Here is a 15,458-nt window from a genome sequence, read left to right as displayed (position 1 = left end):
AGAGAAGGCCCAAAAAAAAGAAAAATAATGATGAGAGAAAAAGAGAGAAGGGACAATGTTACTATCCTTTGCCACACTTGTGCTTCAAAGTAGCACCATAATTTTCATGTTAGAGAGTCTTTTTTTGTCACTTTCATATACTAGTGGGAATTTTTCATTATAGAACTTGGCTTGTATATTCCAACAATGGGCCTCCTCAAGTGCCCTAGGTCTTCATGAGCAAGCAAGTTGGATGCACACCCACTACTTTTTTTTGTTGAGCTTTCATACATTTATAGCTCTAGTGCATCCGTTGCATGGAAATCCCTACTCCTTGCATTAGCATCAATTGGTGGGCATCTCCATAGCCCATTGATTAGCCTCGTTGATGTGAGACTTTCTCCTTTTTGTCTTCTCCACATAACCCCCTCATTATATTCTATTCCACCCATAGTGCTATGTCCATGGCTCGCGCTCATATATTGCATGAAAGTTTATAGGTTTGAGATTACTAAAGTATGAAACAATTGCTTGGCTTGTCATCGGGGTTGTGCATGATGAGAGCATTTTTGTGTGACGAAGATGAAACATGACTAAACTATATGATTTTGTAGGGATAAACTTTCTTTGGCCATGTTATTTTGGGAAGACATAATTGCTTAGTTAGTATGCTTGAAGTATTATTATTTTTATGTCAATATGAACTTCTATATTGAATCTTTCGGATCTGAATATTCATACCACAATTAAGAAGAATTACATTAAAATTATGCCAAGTAGCACTCCGCATCACAAATTCTGTTTTTATCATTTACCTACTCGAGGACGAGCAGGAATTAAGCTTGGGGATGCTTGATAAGTCTCCAACATATCTATAATTTTTTATTGCTCCATGCTATATTATCTACTGTTTTGGACATTATTGGGCTTTATTATCAACTTCTATATTACTTTTGAGATTAACCTATTAACCGGAGGCCCTACCCAGAATTGATGTTTTTTGCCTGTTTTAGGGTTTCGAAGAAAAGGAATATCAAACGGGGTCCAAACGGAATGAAACCTTCGGGAACGTGATTTTCTGAACGAATAAGACCAGAGAGACTTGGACCCTACGTCAAGAAAGGAAACAGGAGGCCACGAGGTAGGGGGCGCGCCCACCCCCACCAGGCGCGCCCTCCACCCTCGTGGGCCCCCTGTTGCTCCATCGACGTACTCCTTCCTCCTATATATATCCACGTACCCCCAAACGATCAGATACGGAGCCAAAAACCTAATTCCACTGCCGCAACTTTCCGTATCCACGAGATGCCATCTTGGGGCCTGTTCCGGAGCTCCGCCGGAGGGGGCATCGATCACGGAGGGCTTCTACATCAACACCATAGCCCCTCCGATGAAGTGTGAGTAGTTCACCTCAGACCTACGGGTCCATAGTTAGTAGCTAGATGGCTTCTCTCTTTTTGGATCTCAATACAATGTTCTCCCCCTCTCTTGTGGAGATCTATTCGATGTAATCTTCTTTTTGCGGTGTGTTTGTTGAGACCGATGAATTGTGGGTTTATGATCAAGTCTATCTATGAATAATATTTGAATCTTCTCTGAACTATTTTATGTATGATTGGTTATCTTTGCAAGTCTCTTCGAATTATCAGTTTGGTTTGGCCTACTAGATTGATCTTTCTTGCAACGGGAGAAGTGCTTAGCTTTGGGTTCAATCTTGCGGTGTCCTTTCCCGGTGACAGTAAGGGCAGCAAGGCACATATTGTATTGTTGCCATCGAGGATAAAAAGATGTGGTTTTCTTCATATTGCATGAGTCTATCCCTCTACATCATGTCATCTTGCTTAAGGCGTTACTCTGTTTTTAACTTAATACTCTAGATGCATGCTGGATAGCGGTCGATGAGTGGAGTAATAGTAGTAGATGCAGGCAGGAGTCGGTCTACTTGTCTCGGACGTGATGCCTATATACATGATCATACCTAGATATTCTCATAACTATGCTCAATTCTGTCAATTGCTCAACAGTAATTTGTTCACCCACCGTAGAATACTTATGCTCTCGAGAGAAGCCACTAGTGAAACCTATGGCCCCCGGGTCTATCTTTATCATATTGATCTCCTACTACTTAGTTATTTCCTTTGCTATTTACTTTGCCTTTATTTTACTTTGCATCTTTTATCATAAAAATACCAAAAATATTATCTTATCATATCTATCAGATCTCACTATCGTAAGTGGCCCTATAGGGATGGACAACCCCTATTTGCGTTGGTTGCAAGGATATATTTGTTTTGTGCAGGTGCGAGGGACTCGCGTGTAGCCTCCTACTGGATTGATACCTTGGTTCTCAAAAACTGAGGGAAATAGTTACACTACTTTGCTGCATCACCCCTTCCTCTTCGGGGAAAACCAACGCAGTGCTCAAGAGGTAGCAGCACTCTCTCCCCTGATTCTCAAGAAAGCCAACAGAATTATCGGGGACTTTCTCCGGCATGGCCGGAAGGATGCTCACGCTGGCTCTTGCCTTGTTAGTTGGGCGCGCGCTCTACCGCCCACTTGAGCTTGGCAGCCTCGGTATCCGAGACCTGCACCGCGTTGGCATCTCTCTCCGAGTCCGGTGGCTTTGGTTGCAGGCCACCGATTGTGCTTGTCCATGGTCACATCTTCCGTTGGCTCCTGATCCCGAGGTGTTGCAATTCTGGGTTGATCCTGAAGGAAATATGCCCTAGAGGCAATAATAAAGTTATTATTTATTTCCTTATTTCATGATAAATGTTTATTATTCATGCTAGAATTGTATTAACCGGAAACATAATACATGTGTGAATACATAGACAAACAGAGTGTCACTAGTATGCCTCTACTTGACTAGCTCGTTGAATCAAAGATGGTTAATTTCCTGGCCATAGACATGAGTTGTCATTTGATTAACGGGGTCACATCATTAGAGAATGATGTGATTGATTTGACCCATTCCGTTAGCTTAGCACTTGATCCTTTAGTTTGTTGCTATTGCTTTCTTCATAACTTATACACGTTCCTATGACTATGAGATTATGCAACTCACATTTACCAGAGGAACACTTTGTGTGCTACCAAATGTCACAACGTAACTGGGTGATTATAAAGGTGCTCTACAGGTGTCTCCGAATGTACTTGTTGGGTTGGCGTATTTCGAGATTAGGATTTGTCACTCCGATTGTCGGAGGGGTATCTCTGGGCCCTCTCGGTAATGCACATCACTTAAGCCTTGCAAGCATTGCAACTAATGAGTTAGTTGCAGGATGATGTATTACGGAACGAGTAAAGAGACTTGTCGGTAACGAGATTGAACTAGGTATTGAGATACCGACGATCGAATCTCGGGCAAGTAACATACCGATGACAAAGGGAACAACGTATGTTGTTATGTGGTCTGACCGATAAAGATCTTCGTAGAATATGTGGGTGCCAATATGAGCATCCAGGTTCCGCTATTGGTTATTGACCGGAGACGTGTCTCGGTCATGTCTACATTGTTCTCGAACCCGTAGGGTCCGTACGCTTAAGGTTTTGATGATAGTTATATTATGAGTTTATGAGTTTTGATGTACCGAATGAGTTCGGAGTCCCGGATGAGATCGGGGACATGACGAGGAGTCTCGAAATGGTCGAGACGTAAAGATCAATATATTGGACGACTATATTTGGACATCGGAAAGGTTCCGAGTGATTCAGGTATTTTTCGGAGTACCGGAGAGTTACGGGAATTCGCCGGGGAGTATATGGGCCTTATTGGGCCATACGGGAATAGAGGAGAGAGGCCAAAAGGAAGGAGGCGCGCGCCCCTCTCTGGTCCGAATTGGACAAGGGGTGCAGCCCACTTTTCCTTGTTCCTCTCCCACTTTTTCCTTCTCTCCTACTCCAACAAGGGAAGGAGGAGTCCTACTCCCCTTGGCACGCCCTCCTCCTAGGCCGGCCGCCTCCCTCCCTTGCTCCTTTATATACGGGGGCAGGGGGCACCCCATAGACACAAGTTGATCAGTTGATCTCTCCCAGCCGTGTGCGGTGCCCCCCTCCACCATATTCCACCTCGGTCATATCGTAGCGGTGCTTAGGCGAAGCCCTGCGTCGGTAGCAATATCATCACCGTCACCACGCCGTCGTGCTGACGGAACTCTCCCGTGAAGCTCTGCTGGATTGGAGTTCGCGGGACGTCATCGAGCTGAACGTGTGCTGAACTCGGAGGTGCTGTGCGTTCGCTACTTGGATCGGTCGGATCGTGAAGATGTACGACTACATCAACTGCGTTGTGCTAACGCTTCCGCTTTCGGTCTACTAGGATATGTGGACAACACTCTCCCCTCTCGTTGCTATGCATCACCATGATCTTGCGTGTGCGTAAATTTTTTTTTGAAATTACTACGTTACCCAACAGATCCGTCGCTGGAGGGCAGCTCCATCTCACCCATCGCCCCCACCTTCACGGCCTTTGCTCCTGCCAGGAGGCGGTGCACCCGCACGGTGGCTACGGCTCTCGAAAACCGTACCTCGATCATGGACATATAGGGATCACTCGGGCCGGCCGCCGTCCTTGAGTACGTGGACGCTTGTCGGCGACTATAGCTCATTGCGCTCAGCTCCCAGCTGGACATCATCCGGTGGCGATGGACCGACAGTGGCATCTACTGGGCTTCCTCTTGCTATAGTGCCTTGTTCGAGGGATCCACGGCGTCCGAGCACTAGCGGCTCGTGTGGAAATCTGGAGCAACCCTGTTGGTGAAATTCTTCCTATACCTGGCTTCCTTGAACTGTTGTTGGTCTGTAGATAGACTCGCTCGACACGGCCTGCCGCATGAGCCTACTTGCGTCCTCTAAGACCCTCCACCACATTCTCATGGGCTGCGTCTTTGCGCACGTCACCTGGCACGAGGTACTCTCCTGGTGCCGCCCTACCATCCCGCCGTCGGATGGCTCATCTTCCTTCTTCGACTAGCTGTCCGTGACGCTCCCCACTCTGTCGGCGAGCCGTGGCATCACTACCATGGCCGCCCTCACGGCGTAGGCTCTATGGCGCAACCGCAATGCGGTCATATTCGACAAGATCAATCCCTCCACCTGGACGGTCGTCGCCGCTATCAAAGACGGTGCTCGCTTGTGGGCCAGTGCCGGAGCCAAAGGACTTAGTGATTTCATCCCTGTAACCTTAACTTGTATGTGAGGCTGAGCATCCCCCTTGCTTCGTGCTCGTACGATCGCCATGGACACGCCTTCTTGTGTACGTGAACGTGGCGTGCTCCTGTATTTTCTTTCTCTCTATGAATGCAAAGATACGCTCTCAAGCGTATTACCGGAAAAAAACTATTAGCCCCAATCTTATGATCTGAAGTCCTCTAAAAAAATTCCTATGATCTGAAGGGCTTGTATAGGAAAAATAATCATTAGGATCCAAATCCTCCATCATTCCTATGAAAATCCTACGTTCCAAAAAGGAAGAAGCCCTCGGTGTGAACGTTGTATACCAGTGAACCTATGATTTCCCCTAAAGAGAAAGAGAATACACATGATGCCAGCGTGCTAATAATTGATACTACTACGTTATATTCCGTGTAGCAGCAAGCATTCATAATAATCCAAAACCGCGTCACATACATCATACATGCATGCCATGCATACACGGCCGGCACACAAACACGTCGACTCATCACTCGACCACACGTGAACCAACAGTGAAAGCCCCCCGAAAAGGTGGTAACAATCAAGCTTCTGTTGCGTCTGTCTATCATGAACGCCTTAACTAACAACCAAACTAAAACTATGCCTATCGTTTGGTGAGACGTGACCAGCTCTGGTCCCGGCCGTCTTTTCCAAGCCTGTGCCCGTGATCATTAACCGAGATCGTAGCCGAGGAGGCCGGAGAGCGCGCGCACATGCATGCACCAGCTGCATGCGCTAGCTCGACGTACGCGCGCGCAGAGAGATGCATGCAGATCAGGGGAGATGGCGTCGGCGTGCATGCCCGTTAATTAGAGCTCGATCGGCCGAGGAGCGCGCGGGCGGCCCATCCCATGCATGCCATGCCATGCAGAGAGCACGGTCACCACCCGCACCTGGGCATCATTTGCGCCATCCATCCGACGCCGATGCATGTCTGCGTGTGGGGTGGGGGTGAGTGGGTGACTCGACAGGATCATTGTTTGCCAAGACACACTCGGGCCATGGGGCGTACGACCCGTCCTTGGCGTCACGGTTTGTTGGTGGTGGCTAGCTTTACCAACCTAGCCCGTACCGTGCGCGCGCGAGATGGAAGGAGCGGTCGCTATCGCTGCCCGGGCGTTCCATTCGCCGCGCATGCAAGTTGCGCGTCGATCGGGCGCCGAACGGAACCGCGACAAACCAGTTAGGCCTCATTCGGTTTGGAGGATTTTTATAGAAAAAACATGGAAACAAAGATTTCAGAGGAAAATTTCCTATATATGCATTTGGTTTGTAGGAAATGCGTAAAGAAATTTCATAAGAATACTATTCATTTCCTATGCTTTTGGAGGAAACTACACATCCACTCAAAGCTCATTTTGTGCGTAGAAACGAGGCAAGTCAATTCCTTAGGGTGGCAAGTGCCATCCTATTAAATTCCTATACTACTCCAAATTCCTACGTTTAGATTTTCTCCAAACCGAATGAGCCCTTAAGGCCTACCGCTACAGGTAGTTTCCTATGCTATATGCTAGATAGATCCGATCTGTTTGGTATCCCAAGAATCAAGATCGACTCGTGCTGAGCAACAACCTCCGTGCTCTCCGGAATCGTCGCTGTCAAACGAACTACACGACTGATTTTTCATTTTTCCTCTCCACGCGAGTACAGTACACGGGCGCGTCCAGGTTGGGGTGGCGAATGATGGGCTCGGCTAGGCTCGGCTGCTCGCACAATCATTCCACCTTTCTCCGAATCATTCATGGGCACAAGCTAAGCTACTGGCAGGTAAAAGAAAAGGCGGCAGAACAGCAGCAGCCTGGCCAGAAAACAGCTCCGATCCTATGATACCATCCACTCCGCTCTCGAGCCGTGTCCTTCCTCTCTTTGCTTTCTTTCTTTTTATCGAATGGGGCGCGTCCTTTCTGCTTTGAAGCGTATGCAGTGCACACATATATAGGCCTCTGTACGTACGGCCCGGCCATGAACCCATCATGGGGAAAAAGAGGCCGAGGAATGGAGACAGACAGGGTTGCGGCCAGGCCAGCTGCAAAATCCCAGGGATCCCAGATACTTTTGCCGGCCGGCCGGCCGGACGGCCTGGTGGCGTGTGAATCCCGTATGCTACGTGTGGTGTGTGTGGAGGAGTGGTACCTCGGCTCGGATCCCGGCCGATATTATGGTGCTCCCTCCCTCCCTCCCTCCCTCCCCCGACAGCGTGTGGCCACCAGGGCAGCCGTAGTGTACCGGCTCCAGCCATGTCAGCATCGCCGGCGTCACTGCCACGGCGACTCCGCTACTATGTGTGGCCCTGCGTCCTTCAGTGTCACGTGACGTTCCAGCTCAGATCATGTCACCTTAGGAATCGTCTAGTTCAATTTGTCGCAGGAAATTAGTGTTAGGATTTAGAACTGTGGAAAACTGCTCGACACCCAATACGGGTATGGCTATCTCTTATATAAAGAGGTACACAACGTGCATAAATACAGATGCATGACATATACACATGCTACTTATACATATTGTCTAACACCTTCCCTTAATCTTAACTGTGGCCTGAAGTACATAACAAGTTAAGATTGCGCCTACAACCTGCAAACTGAGGTTGGGGAAGTGGCTTTGTGAAGATGTCAGCAAATTGATCTTTGCGGGAGATGAATTTGATATGAAGAAGCTTCTGTGCAACACGTTCCCTCATAAAGTGATAGTCAACTTCGATGTGCTTGGTACGAGTATGGAAAACTGGATTAGAGGAAAGATACGTCGCACCAATATTATCACACCAAAGAACCGGTGGCTGCTCTTGAAAGACTCCCGACTCTCTCAAGAGAGACTGTACCCAAATGAGCTCAGCCGTGGCATTGGCAACTGCCTTGTACTCTGCTTCAATGCTACTCCGAGATACTGTGGCCTGCTTGCGCGCACTCCAGGCGATCAAGTTGCGACCAAAGAAGATAGCATAGCCCCCCGTTGATCGTCGGTCGTCCAGGCTCCCGACCCAATCTACATCAGAGAACACCGAGAGAGCACTCGAGGAGGTAGACCGAAGATGCAAATCATAGGAGACAATACGAGAGAGATAACGCAATATACGCTTCACAGCTGACCAGTGTGAAGTCCGAGGAGCATGAAGATACTGGCACACACGGTTGACCGCATAAGAGATGTCCGACCGTGTGATAGTCAAGTACTGCAAGCCACCAACAATATTGCGGTACTCTATAGCATCATCTGAAGGAAGTAAGGCACCATCCAAGGCTGATGACCGATCAGTCGCAGACATAGGGGTGGTAGCATGCTTGCATTGCAACATACTAGCACGTTGCAGCAAGTCGAAAGAATACTTATGCTGAGTGAGAGTCAGACCAGCAGGAGACTGTGAAACCTCCAGACCAAGGAAGTAGTGGAGAGCACCCAGATCCTTGACAGCAAAATGACCACTCACAGCAGACAGCAGACGATTGGTGGCAGTCACTGAGGAGCTGATAAGAATAATGTCATGAACATAAACAACAGATACATAGTAATCTCAGGACGATGGAACATGAACGGAGACGTGTCAGCAATGGATGAAGCAAATCCAAGACGTCGATGAACCGAGCCAAGTCGGGCATGCCATGCACGAGGAGCCTGCTTAAGTCCATAAAACACCTTAACAAGACGACACAAATGATGTGGACGAGCAGGATCAACAAAACCTGGAGTTTGCCGCATGTAAACCTCTTCCTTCAAGACCCCATGAAGAAAAGCATTCTAAACATCAGGCTGATGCAGAGATCACCCTTTGGCAACAACCAAGGACAGAATCAGACGAATAGTGGTAGGTTTGACACTAGACTGAAGGTATCCTTGTAATCAAGACCATACCGTTTGTTTAAACTCTTTAGCTACCAACTGTGCTTTGTATCGCTCAATAGAACCATCAGCATGCTTCTTTATCTTAAACACCCACTTGGAGTCAATGATGTTGACACGAGACACAGAAGGAACCAAGCGTCAAGTATCGTCCCTCTGTAGTGCCTGAAACTCCTACTCCATGGCACTGCGCCAATGAGGAATCCAAAGAGCCGCCTGAAAACACCGAGGCTCAATAGTGGGCCCAGCATCTGTCTGTGCCATACACGCTACAATCCACGCAACGGTGTCGTCAGTGCACTCCTTCGGCTGAACAATACCACTCTGACTGTGCGTATGAGGACGCGGAATAGCAGTAGTCGGCGGAGACAGAGTCGGTGAAGATGGTGATGATGACGCAAAATTCTTCCCAGGCGTAGAGCCAGTCGCGCCAAGAGACCGGCCTGACAAGGAAGACATGGATGCCGGCTCGGCCAATGCGGGCGGGGACGCCGGTTCGGCCCTCGCGGCAGAAGCGGGCTCGGGCGAAGCTGGCTCGGCCAGCTCGGCTGGCTCGGCGAGCGCATGGCCAGCCCCATAATGGACCGAGGTAGTAGGGCTCGGCTCCGCCAGCCCCATCAGCAAGCCAGGTGACGGAGGGGCGTCGCGAGCGGGCTCAGCGAACGTTCAAGGGGACGTGGGTGGCTGCTCATCCAGAAGCGTGAGGCGTGCTTCGCGCCCAGTACCTGCACCATGGTTAGGTAGCAACAAGGGGGTATATGCAGCATCAACAAATTGACCAGGGAAAGGTAAAATAGATGTCTCAGGAGCAGTGGGAGTGGTGGGGGTTACCGGAAGTGCGGAAAAAGGAAAAACATTCTCATCAAATACCATATCACGTGAGATGTAGACGTGGTTAGAGGGAATATGAAGACACGTGTACCCTTTATGAAGAGAACTATAACCAAGAAACACACACTGTTTAGACCAAAACTCCAACTTGCGTTGGTTATATGAACGAAGATGTGGCCAACACACACACCCAAAGACCTTGAGAAACACATAATCAGGAACTTCATTCAGCAAGAGCTCAAGTGGTGTTTTCATCTGATGGAGTCGTGTAGGGAGTCTATTAATGAGAAAGCATACAGTGGAAAATGCATCACTCCAAAACCAGAAAGAAACAGAGGCATGGGCAAGCAAAGTAAGACCTGTCTCAACTATATGGCGATGCTCACGCTTAGCGACACCGTTTTGCTGACGTGTATGAGGACAAGACACACGATGTGTAATTCCAACTTATTAAAGAATGCATTGAGGTTGTGATACTCACCCCCCCCAATCGGACGACACATGAATGATTTTATGACCGAGCAGACGCTCAACATGCGCTTGGAATTGCAAGAAAACATTAAACACATCAGACTTGCATTTAAGAAGATAAAGCCAAGTGAACCGATTGTAAGAATCAATGAAACTGGCATAGTAATTATGACCACTAACAGAGATTTGGGCATGGCCCCATACATCCGAAAACATAAGTTCAAGCGGTTTATTAACTACATGACTCGACTCAGAAAAAGGAAGCTGATGACTCTTGCCCAGCTGACAAACATCACAAACTGCATCAACATCTTTATTGTACACGACTGGAAGCTCATGACGATGAAGTACATGGCGAACAATGGGAGTGGAAGGATGACCAAGGCGTGCATGCCAATGTGATGGAGACACACGAACACCACTAAAATTGTTGGGGAATGAAGTATTTCAAAAAAATCCTACGATCATGCAAGATCTATCTAGGAGATGCATAGCAACGAGAGGGGAGAGTGTGTCCACGTACCCTCGTAGACCGAAAGCGGAAGTGTTTAGTAACGCGGTTGATGTAGTCGAACGTCTTCGTGGTCCAACCGATCCTAGCACAGAACGTACGGCACCTCCGTGTTCAGCACACGTTCAGCTCGACGACATCCCTCGAGCTCTTGATCCAGTTGAGGACGAGGGAGAGTTCTGTAAGAACGACGACGTGGTGATGGTGATGATGAAGTTACCGGCGCAGGGCTTCGCCTAAGCACTATGACGATATGACCGAGGTGTGTAACTGTGGAGGGGGCACCGCACACGGCTAAGAGAAGACTTGGTGTGCCTTTGGAGTGCCCCCCGCCTCCGTATATAAAGGGGGGAGGAGAGGAGGCCGGCCACCTAGGGGCGCGCCAAGTGTGGGGAGTCCTACTAGGACTCCCTAGTCCTAGTAGGATTCCCCTCTCCTTTTTCCTTTATCGGAGTAGCAAAGGGGGAAAGAGGGGAGGAGTAGGAGAGGGAAAGGGGGGCGCCTCCCCCACCCCTTGTCCAATTCGGATTGGCAAGGGGGGGCACGCGCCACCTCCTGGTCGGCCCTATCTCTTCTCCACTAAGGCCCATGGTGTCCCATTAACCTCCGGGGGGGGGGGGGGTTCCGGTAACCCCCGGTACTCCGAAACTCATCCAAAACAACCCGGACCATTCCGGTGTCCGAATATAACCTTCCAATATATGAATATTTACCTCTCGACCATTTCGACACTCCTTGTCATGTCCATGATCTCATCCGGGACTCCGAACAAACATCGGTCATCAAATCACATAACTCATAATACAAATCGTCATCGAACGTTAAGCGTGCGGACCCTACGGGTTCGAGAACTATGTAGACATGACCGAGACACATCTCTGGTCAATAACCAATAGCGGAACCTGGATGCTCATATTGGCTCCTACATATTCTACGAAGATCTTTATTGGTCAAACCGCATAACAGTATATGTTGTTCCCTTTGTCATCGGTATGTTACTTGCCCGAGATCCGATTGTCGGTATCTTCATACCTAGTTCAATTTCATCACTGGCAAGTATCTTTACTCGTTCCGTAATACATCATCCCATAACTAACTCATTAGTCACATTGCTTGCAAGGCTCATAGTGATGTGCATTACCGAGAGGGCCCAGAGATACCTCTCCTATACACAGCGTGACAAATCCTAATCTCGATCTATGCCAACTCAACAAACACCATCGGAGACACCTGTGGAGCATCTTTATAATCACCCAGTTACGTTGTGACGTTTGATAGCACACAAGGTGTTCCTCCGGTATTTGGGAGTTGCATAATCTCATAGTCAGAGGAACATGTATAAGTTATGAAGAAAGCAATAGCAATACAACTTAACGATCATTATGCTAAGCTAACGGATGGGTCTTGTCCATCACATCATTCTCTAATGATGTGATCCCTTTCATCAAATGACAACACATGTCTATGGTCAGGAAACTTAACCATCTTTGATTAACGAGCTAGTCAAGTAGAGGCATACTAGGGACACTTAGTTTTGTCTATGTATTCACACATGTACTAAGTTTCTGGTATAAACATTTATGGTGATATAGGTAAATATAAATAACTTTATTATTGCCTCTAGGGCATATTTCCTTCAGTCTCCCACTTGCACTAGAGTCAATAATCTAGATTACATAGTAATGATTCTAACACCCATGGAGTCTTGGTGCTGATCCTGTTTTGCTCGTGAGAGAGGCTTAGTCAACGGGTCTGCAACATTCAGATCCATATGTATCTTGCAAATCTCTATGTCTGCCTCCTTGACTTGATCGCGGATGGAATTGAAGCGTCTCTTGATATGTTTGGTTCTCTTGTGAAATCTGGATTCCTTTGCCAAGGCAATTGCTCCAGTATTGTCACAAAAGATTTTCATTGGACCTGATGCACTAGGTATTACACCTAGATCGGATATGAACTCCTTCATCCAGACTCCTTCATTTGCTGCTTCCGAAGCAGCTATGCACTCCGCTTCACACGTAGATCCCGCCACGACGCTCTGCTTGGAACTGCACCAACTGACAGCTCCACCATTCAATATAAATACGTATCCGGTTTGTGACTTAGATTCATCCAGATCAGTGTCAAAGCTTGCATCGACGTAACCATTTACGACAAGCTCTTTGTCACCTCCATAAATGAGAAACATATCCTTAGTCCTTTTCAGGTATTTCAGGATGTTCTTGACCGCTGTCCAGTAAACCACTCCTGGATTATTTTGGTACCTCCCTGCTAGACTTATAGCAAGGCACACATCAGGTCTGGTACACAGCATTGCATACATGATAGAACCTATGGCTGAGGCATAGGGAATGACTTTCATTTTCTCTCTATCTTCTGCAGTGGTCGGGCATTGAGTCTGACTCAACTTCACACCTTGTAACACAAGCAAGAAACCTTTCTTGGACTGATCCATTTTGAACTTCTTCAAAACTTTATCAAGGTATGTGCTTTGTGAAAGTCCAATTAAGCGTCTTGATCTATCTCTATAGATCTTGTGCCCAATATATAAGCAGCTTCACCAAGGTCTTTCATTGAAAAATTCTTATTCAAGTATCCTTTTATGCTATCCAGAAATTTTGTATTATTTCCAATCAACAATATGTCATCCACATGTAATATTAGAAATGCTACAGAGCTCCCACTCACTTTGTTGTAAATACAGGCTTCTCAAAAAGTCTGTATAAAACCATATGCTTTGATCACACTATCAAAGTGTATATTCCAACTCCGAGAGGCTTGCACCAGTCCATAAATGGATAGATGGAGCTTGCACACTTTGTTAGCACCTTTTGGATCGACAAAACCTTCTGGTTGCATCATATACAACTCTTCTTTAAGATATCCATTAAGGAATGCAGTTTTGACATCCATTTGCCAAATTTCATAATCATAAAATGTGGCAATTGCTAACATGATTCGGATAGACTTAAGCATCGCTACGGGTGAGAAGGTCTCATCGTAGTCAACTCCTTGAACTTGTCGAAAACCTTTCAAAAGAAGTCGAGCTTTATAGACAGTAACATTACCGTCAGCGTCAGTCTTCTTCTTGAAGATCCATTTATTCTCTATTGCTTGCCGATCATCGGGAAAGTCAACCAAAGTCCACACTTTGTTCTCATACATGGATCCCATCTCATATTTCATGGCCTCAAGCCATTTCGCGGAATCTGGGCTCATCACTACAAAAAAAGACACTTCCGTGACATTTTGGGCCGAACGAAAAAAAATTCTGTCATACATATGACACTTCTATGACGATAATTGTGACAAAACCCGGTATCATCATAGATGTGGTGGGCTCCTACTTCTATGACAAAAAATCATGATAGAAAATGGGCTCTTCGTCCTGGGCGGGCCTGAGACGCAGCTACATGACATTCTTTGGGCCGTCCATGACGGAAAAAACTGTGGTAGAAGCGAGGGCGAGGAAAATTTCGGGGAGTTCCCGGTTACGGTGGGAGGTCGGGGGCCGAGCGATGCGCGTTTATCTTGTACACGTACGCATGTGTGTGCGAGGCATTGGCTCTAACTGAACCCGAGCGAGGCGTTGGGCTCTAATTGAACCCGAGCGATTGCACTGCAGGCTACGCGTTACTGAACCCGAGCGATCGATCGATGGCTAACTGAACCTGATCGAGCGATTCCTTCGCTACTGCTGCTAACTGAAGCCGATCGATGCTGCCTCTGGATGAACAGTGAGCGTTGCGGGGGGGGGGGGGGGATGAACAGTTCCCAGTGGGGTGGATGAACAGGACCCCGTGGTGTTGCCTCTGGATGAACAGGACCCCGATCGATCGAGCCGGTTGGGGCTGGATGAACAGGACCCCGTGGAGGGCTAGATGAACAGGACCACCCCATGGAGGGCAGGATGAACAGTAGACGGTGGAGGGCAGGATGAACAGTAGCCCGTGGAGGGGTGGTTGAACAGGAGCCCGTGGAGAGGGTTGGTTGAACAGTAGCCTGCGGAGTAGCGCGCGGTGGAGGCTGGATGAACAGGAGCCCGTAGATGAACAGTCACAGGTGGAGGCTGGAGGAGGTCGACGGTGGATGAACAGTAGCTCGTGGAGGCTGGAGGGGGTCGACGGTGGAGATGAACAGTATCCCGTGGAGTCCCATTTTGCGGTACGCCACACCCCTCCCGATGAACAGGACCCCCGTTTCGACCGTAGGAGGTCCGTTTCGTTCGTTTTGCGGTACGCCACACCCCTCCCGATGAACAGGACCCCCGTTTTGACCATAGGAGGTCCATTTCCTCCGTTTTGCGGTACGCTAGACCCCTCCCGATCAACAGGACCCCGTTCCAAACGTAGGATGTCCGTTTCCTCTGTTGTGCGGTACGCTAGGCCTCGTTTCCATCGCCCGTTCCGTCCAAGCCCTCCCGATGAACACGACCACACATTCCGTTCCGACCCAGCCGGTTGGCTCCGACGCGTTCCGTTGCCTCCCGATGAACACGACGCATTCCATTGCCTCCCCATGAACAGGACGCATTCCGTTGCCTCCCCATGAACACGACGACGACGATGTTTCTCTGTTCCGACCCAGCCATGTCAACGAGCCCTCGCCGTACGTATGCGCGAGTAGGCGTTCGAGA

Source organism: Triticum urartu, chromosome 3 (assembly GCF_003073215.2).
Source record: "Triticum urartu cultivar G1812 chromosome 3, Tu2.1, whole genome shotgun sequence".
In the NCBI taxonomy this organism is placed as follows: Eukaryota; Viridiplantae; Streptophyta; class Magnoliopsida; order Poales; family Poaceae; genus Triticum; species Triticum urartu.
Note: the sequence above shows the minus strand (reverse complement) of the source record.